Genomic DNA, 6,949 nt, shown 5'->3' with positions numbered 1-6,949 from the left:
TGAGGCTAAGGTTAGGGTCAAAATGAATGTGGACATGAAGCTAGGGTTAGGGTTGTGGTTGAGGCTAAGGTTAGGGTCAAAATGATTGTAGACATGAAGCCAGGGTTAGGGTTGTGGTTGTGGTTGAGGCTAAGGCTAGGGTCAAAATGATTGTAGACATGAAGCCAGGGCTAGGGTTGTGGTTGTGGTTGAGGCTAAGGTTAGGGTCAAAATGATTGTAGACATGAAGCTAGGGTTAGGGTTGTGGTTGAGGCTAAGGTTAGGGTCAAAATGAATGTGGACATGAAGCCAGGGTTGTGGTTGAGGCTAAGGCTAGGGTCAAAATTAATGTGGACATGAAGCTAGGGTTAGGGTTGTGGTTGAGGCTAAGGCTAAGGCTAGGGTTGAAATGGATGTGGACATGAAGCTAGGGTTAGTCATTTGCTCAAAGGACTCTAAATTACAGCCAGATATGAGAACCCATTTCAAACAGAATGTATAAATAAATATTTTGGTGACTTCAAATGGTGCTCCAAACCTCTCTAAAGAACCACCAGGAAAACTCTCTGGGCCCGGAGCCAGGACCTTGCGGCCGACCCATACCCAGGCTGTGGTGCATGCCACGTGGGCTTATTCAGTGGGCCTCAGCCCTAAGGGCCCAGACACAAAACCACAAATATAGCTTTTTAACCTGGGATGGGGCTGGATAAATATAACCCCTCTCATCAAAAGCAGCAGCGTGTCTCAAAGAGAAGGCCTTTATTCTCCCTTATATCAATCCACTCCCTTTATCTCCTTCCCCTTTTTTAGGAGTTAACCCATACGTCTCCTTGATCTCAACACACCTCATGGACAGATGGTACAGCATGCATTTTACATATGCTCTTATCCAGAGCAAATTACAGGAGCATTGAGGGTTAAGTGCCTTGCTCAAGGGCACATCAGCAGATTTTTCACCTAGTCGGCTCAGGGATTCAAACCAGCGGCCTTTCAGTCATTGGCACAACACTCTTAACCGTTAGGCTACCTACCGTCCTGCAGACTCCTCAGACTCCTGCAGACGTCTCAGTAGTTAAGCCCCCACTGTTCCACCCCTCCACCCATCCTTTAGTGTTATCAATTTATAACATTTTTGACATGCGTTTTTCAGGATTTTTTTGTTGTTATTCTGTCTCTCACTGTTCAAATAAACCTACCATTAAAATGATAGACTGATCATTTCTTTGTCAGTGGGCAAACGTACAAAATCAGCAGGGGATCAAATACTTTTTTTCCCTCACTGTACTGTAGAATAGAATAGAATAGAATAGAATAGAATGTGCTGTTTGGCTGTTAGTTAGGGTTTTTCAAGGTCCACTTTTGTTTTTTCATTGAGGATATGCTGCTACTATGCCACAGAGTGCATGAGTAAGTCATTCTGTGTTATTATACTAGTGATGTGTAACGAAAGCCTGAGCAGCAACGTGACAAGAAAAAACATCTGAATCCCATTTGCTGCCGTGCATTCCATGGAACACAATTGCTTGTGCAAATGGATGTATAATTTTGTGACTGCATAATTCTCTTTTAAATGGTTACGTTGTTTTTTATTAGCATTGAACTTGACAATGATTTGTGTGCATGCGTGTGTGTGTGTTTGTGTCTGATCTTTGAGCGAAGACCTCTTCAAACATTTCTTTGTTAGAATTTTCACAGCAAGGTCAGATAAGGAGCTTCTCTCTCAGAGATATTGTTTATTGCAGTGGCGGCCCGCCCATTAAGGCGTTAGGGGCGGCGCCTCACTTGTGATTGGTGTGTACATTTTCCTGTTTCAAAAATATATTGTTCAAAACAAGCTGTTCAGTTACTTACTACTCTGCCTCTCAGTGACTCTGCAAGCAGCAGTAAGCCGTGTGAACATTGCTTGAATTGTTTTGCCAGTTATTTGCTATGGGGGGGGACTGCCCCAATGAAGTCGCAGGATTTTATAGCATAAATTATAACAGCACAAAGTAAATGGACTGTGCTTGGGGGCTCAAATCAGAACTTCTGCTCTAATCTCTTTCTCAATAAGTCTCTCACGCCAGTAGGCTTATATCCACACGTGAGATGAGATCTGCTGAGACCTGATAAACTGGACATCTACATGCAACAAGAGTCAAAGGACAGAGGGATACAATAGCTAGAACCTTCGAATCGCGGATCTGATAGGACAAAAATCCATGACTGTGGCTGGGCACTTTTATTGTTTCCCCCCATGGTGTTCATCAGTTTCTACTGTAGGTGACAGGACAACATGTTGTGTGGACTAAAACAGCATAAAACAGTGTGTATCACAAAATAATTATCAAATGAATTAGCCAGCTACAGTAATTTTGAGAAACATTGAGAGATAGTTAGGTAGATTATTTTGACCAAATTAACCAGTTATCTACCTATGATAAGCAGCTATCTACAGTGCAGTCGGAATGTATTCAGATCCCTTCATTTTTTAAATTTTTTATTACGTCACAACCTTATTCTAAAATGGATAAAATTGTTTTTTCCCCCATCAATCTACACACAATACCCCATAATGACAAAGCAAAATATTTGCAAATGTATTACAAATAAAAAATGGAAATATCACATTTACAAAAGTATTTAGACCCTTTACTCAGTACTTTGATGAAGCACCTTTGGCAGCGATTACAGCCTTGAATCTTCTTGGGTATTGTTACAGATACAGGTATCCTGTGTGTGTATCCTGTATGTGTGTTTCTTTTCTCTCCTTCTCCTCCTCACAGGTGACAATCATCACTCCCCAATCAGTCCCCAATCAGAAGACACCTGTTCCTTTTCCCTCAACCAATCACAGCCCCTTTCCCTTGGTTTAAAAACCCAGTCAGTTGTTTTCTCTCCAGATCAATTTCTCGCTAGCTCATTCTCACTCTGTGATCAAGCTTTGTGTTCATTCTCTCAATCTCTCTCTCTGTCCCTAGCTCTACATCTCTGTGTTGATCTCTTTTGTTTTGAAACTACATGTCACTTTGTCCATCCCACCTGTGAGTATTATTTTGTTAAAGTGTTGACTTTGTTTGTTTGGTGGGAAAAGGGGTTACTAAGACAAGTCGCCCATGGGCATACATTACCCGTAGGAATACTTTGTCTAAGTACCCTAGTTAGAACTGGGCGGACCACCCACTGTATTTTTGGTTAGTTAGCTAGCTGTTGTGGAAAAAGGCTAGTCTAGCTTAGGAGTATTTTTGATTATTGTTTCTTTGCTTGGGTCCAGCTCAGCCTCTTTTCTCACACCCCTTTACCGTGTGTTTAAAATAAACCTTTTGAGTTTGACGGTAGATTTCAGTTGTCTGTGGTTTTTGGTTCTCACTGTTACTTGTCACGATTATAATTTGCATGATTTATGTTACGGGTCTCGTATCCATCCCCCCTAGACCGCTGGGCCAAAGGGATTCGTAACAGGTATGATGCTACAAGCTTGGCACACTTGCATTTGGTGAGATTCTCCCATTCTTTTATGCAGATCCTCTCAAGCTCTGTCATGTTGGCTCGGGTTCAAGTCCGGACTCTGGCTGGGCCACTCAAGGACATTCAGAGACTTGTTCCGAAGCTTCTCCTGAGTTGTTTTAGCTGTGTACTTAGGGTCGTTGTCTTGTTGGAAGGTGAACCTTCGCCCCAGGCTGATGTCCTAAGTGCTCTGGAGCAGGTTTTCATCAAGGATCTCTCTGTACTTTGCTCCGTTCATCTCCGCCTCGATCCTGACTAGTCTCCCAGTCCCTGCCGCTGAAAAACATCCCCACAGCATGATGCTGCCACCAACATGCTTTACCGTAAGGATGGTATTGGCCAGGTGATGAGCGGTGCCTGGTTTCCTCCAGATGTGACGCTTGGCATTCAGGCCAAAGAGTTCAATCTTGGTTTCATCAGACCAGAGAATCATGTGCCCTTTACTGAGGAGTGGCTTCCGTCTGCCCACTCTACCATAAAAGCCTGATTGGTGGAGTGCTGCAGAGATGGTTGTCCTTCTGGAAGGTTCTCTCATCTCCACAGAGGAACTCTGAAGCTCTGTCAGAGTGACCATCAGGTTTTTGGTCACCTGACCAAGACCCTTCTCTGTAGGAAGGGTCTTGGTGGTTCCAAACTTCTTCCATTTAAGAATGATGAAGGCAACTGTGTTCTTGGGGACTTGACATGCACTGTCAACTGTCGGACCTTATATAGACAGGTTTGTACCTTTCCAAATCATATCCAATCAATTTAATTTACCACAGGTGGACTCCAATCATGTTGTAGAAACATCTCAAGGATGATCAATCGAAACAGGATGCACCTGAGCTCAATTTTGAGTCTCATAGCAAAGGCTCTGAATCCTTATGTAAATAAGGTATTTCAGTTTTTTATTTGTAATACATTTGTAAAAATGTCATTGTGTATAGATTGATGAGGAAAATAAGTTAATCAATTTTAGAATAAGGCTGTATCATAACAAAATGTGGAAAAAGTGAAGGGGTCTGAATACTTTCCAAATGCACTGTAGCTATGGCTTGCTGGTAGCTTGCTGGCTAGTTAACTCCCATGCCAATTTCAAGTCTTTCTGAACTAATATCTGACTTATATGCACTAGCCAAGTGATCATGCTTTGTGACATTATGTTAGCTAGCTATCATCAGTCAGATAATGTGTTTTCACTTATTGCATCTGCATGCTTGTTGCATTCTCCCCAGTGCACTCGTTCGTTCGTCAGCTGCCTGCTCATTCTAAATAGTATAATCCAATCTGTTCAAAACTGTGACAGCATGTTTTGACATACACTTATTTCACTGTTGCATTTATGCTGTTGTTCAAATGCATAGATCGCTTTATATATCTTCTCAATGAAACTACCAGTAGTTCAAAACTTGGCATCATATTTCTGTCATGTTGCTTTGTTGACAACTCCAACCCCCTGCGTCAATGTCATGTCATGGAATTTGAAAGGAGTTAACTAACCTGCTAAAATGTCCCATTTAGCATCCAGCGTGGGACAAAAACCTTTCTATCAATGTTGACTGCCACATTTAGAGCTTTTAACAGGTTCCAAGTTTGGGAAATGGTTTACATAATAGCTTTGAAATTATAGTTTTCAATCATCTTTGTAGAAGCTAGATTCATATTTCGGGGCTATATTCTTTTTGTTATTTTCTCTTAATACTACTTAAATTATTTGATATATTCATTAAATAATGAATCGATTTAAAATATAAACACGTTTTCATTTTCTTCCATAATTGTCATTATCTCAATGAAAAAGACATGGTGTACAAACAATTTATTTATGAAACAAGAATTTCTTTTAAGTGATACACTAACAAAAAATGGTTTGTGGACAATGTAGATCTAACAACAAAGGAAAAGCTGAAAAATTGACATTTATGCATTGCAAAATCCCTCACAAAATACAACAAAGCTAGTTACTAACCACGAAAAACAAAAATCGACAACAATTAACGCTATACAGACTAACAACAACTAAAAAGCTATACATTGCAAATATCCTTGATCCATATAAGTCAACCAAAAGTTACAAGAAACCTTTTTACTAGATTTTTGATAGATTCTAGAATGGCCTTCATCTGGTTAAATTTTTCACTCATTCAAAACAAAGTTCTTTCCTCATCCATCTGTGAACAACACATTACATTTACATGAAGTCAAATGCTCCCTGTCACACCAGGCATACACACTCAAACCTCAGACCATCAGTTGTCAAGGCCAAGGATGCTGTGAACTATTAACATAATAATCGCTGTTGCTCTCTCACACGTACTACTACATCTAACCCCATACAGTGGGGGGGAGAAAGTATTTGATCCCCTGCTGATTTTGTACGTTTGCCCACTTACAAAGAAATGATCAGTCTATCATTTTAATGGTAGGTTTATTTGAACAGTGAGAGACAGAATAACAACAAAAAAATCCAGAAAAACACATGTCAAAAATGTTAGAAAATGATTTGCATTTTAATGAGGGAAATAAGTATTTGAGCCCTCTGCAAAACATGACTTAATACTTGGTGGCAAAACCCTTGTTGGCAATCACAGAGGTCAGACGTTTCTTGTAGTTAGCCACCAGGTTTGCACACATCTCAGGAGGGATTTTGTCCCACTTCTCTTTGCAGATCTTCTCCAAGTCATTAAGGTTTCGAGGCTGACGTTTGGCAACTCGAACCTTCAGCTCCCTCCACAGATTTTTTTTTATGGGATTAAGGTCTGGAGACTGGCTAGGCCACTCCAGGACCTTAATGTGCTTCTTCTTGAGCCACTCCTTTGTTGCCTTGGACGTGTGTTTTGGGTCATTGTCATGCTGGAATACCCATCCGCGACACATTTTCAATGCCCTGGCTGAGGGAAGGAGGTTCTCACCCAAGATTTGACAGTACATGGCCCCGTTCATCTTCCCTTTGATGCGGTGAAGTTGTCCTGTCCCCTTAGCAGAAAAACACCCCCAAAGCATAATGTTTCCACCTCCATGTTTGACGGTGGGGATGGTGTTCTTGGGGTCATAGGCAGCATTCCTCCTCCTCCAAACACGTTGAGTTGATGTCAAAGAGCTCCATTTTGGTCTCATCTAACCACAACACTTTCACCAGTTGTCCTCTGAGTCATTCAGATGTTCATTGGCAGACTTCAGACGGGCCTGTATATGTATTCTTGAGCAGGGGGACCTTGCGGGCGCTGCAGGATTTCAGTCCTTCACGGCGTAGTGTGTTACCAATAGTTTTCTTGGTGAATATGGTCCCAGCTGCCTTGAGATCATTGACAAGATCCTCCTGTGTAGTTCTGGGCTGATTCCTCACTGATCTCATGATCATTGCAACTCCACGAGGTGAGATCTTGCATGGAGCCCCAGGCCGAGGGATATTGACAGTTCTTTTGTGTTTCTTCCATTTGCGAATAATCGCACCAAATGTTGTCACCTTCTCACCAAGCTGCTTGGCGATGATCTTGTAGCC

This window comes from Salmo salar, chromosome ssa28 (genome assembly GCF_905237065.1).
Source record: "Salmo salar chromosome ssa28, Ssal_v3.1, whole genome shotgun sequence".
Taxonomy (NCBI): domain Eukaryota; kingdom Metazoa; phylum Chordata; class Actinopteri; order Salmoniformes; family Salmonidae; genus Salmo; species Salmo salar.
This window is presented reverse-complemented; position numbering follows the sequence as displayed.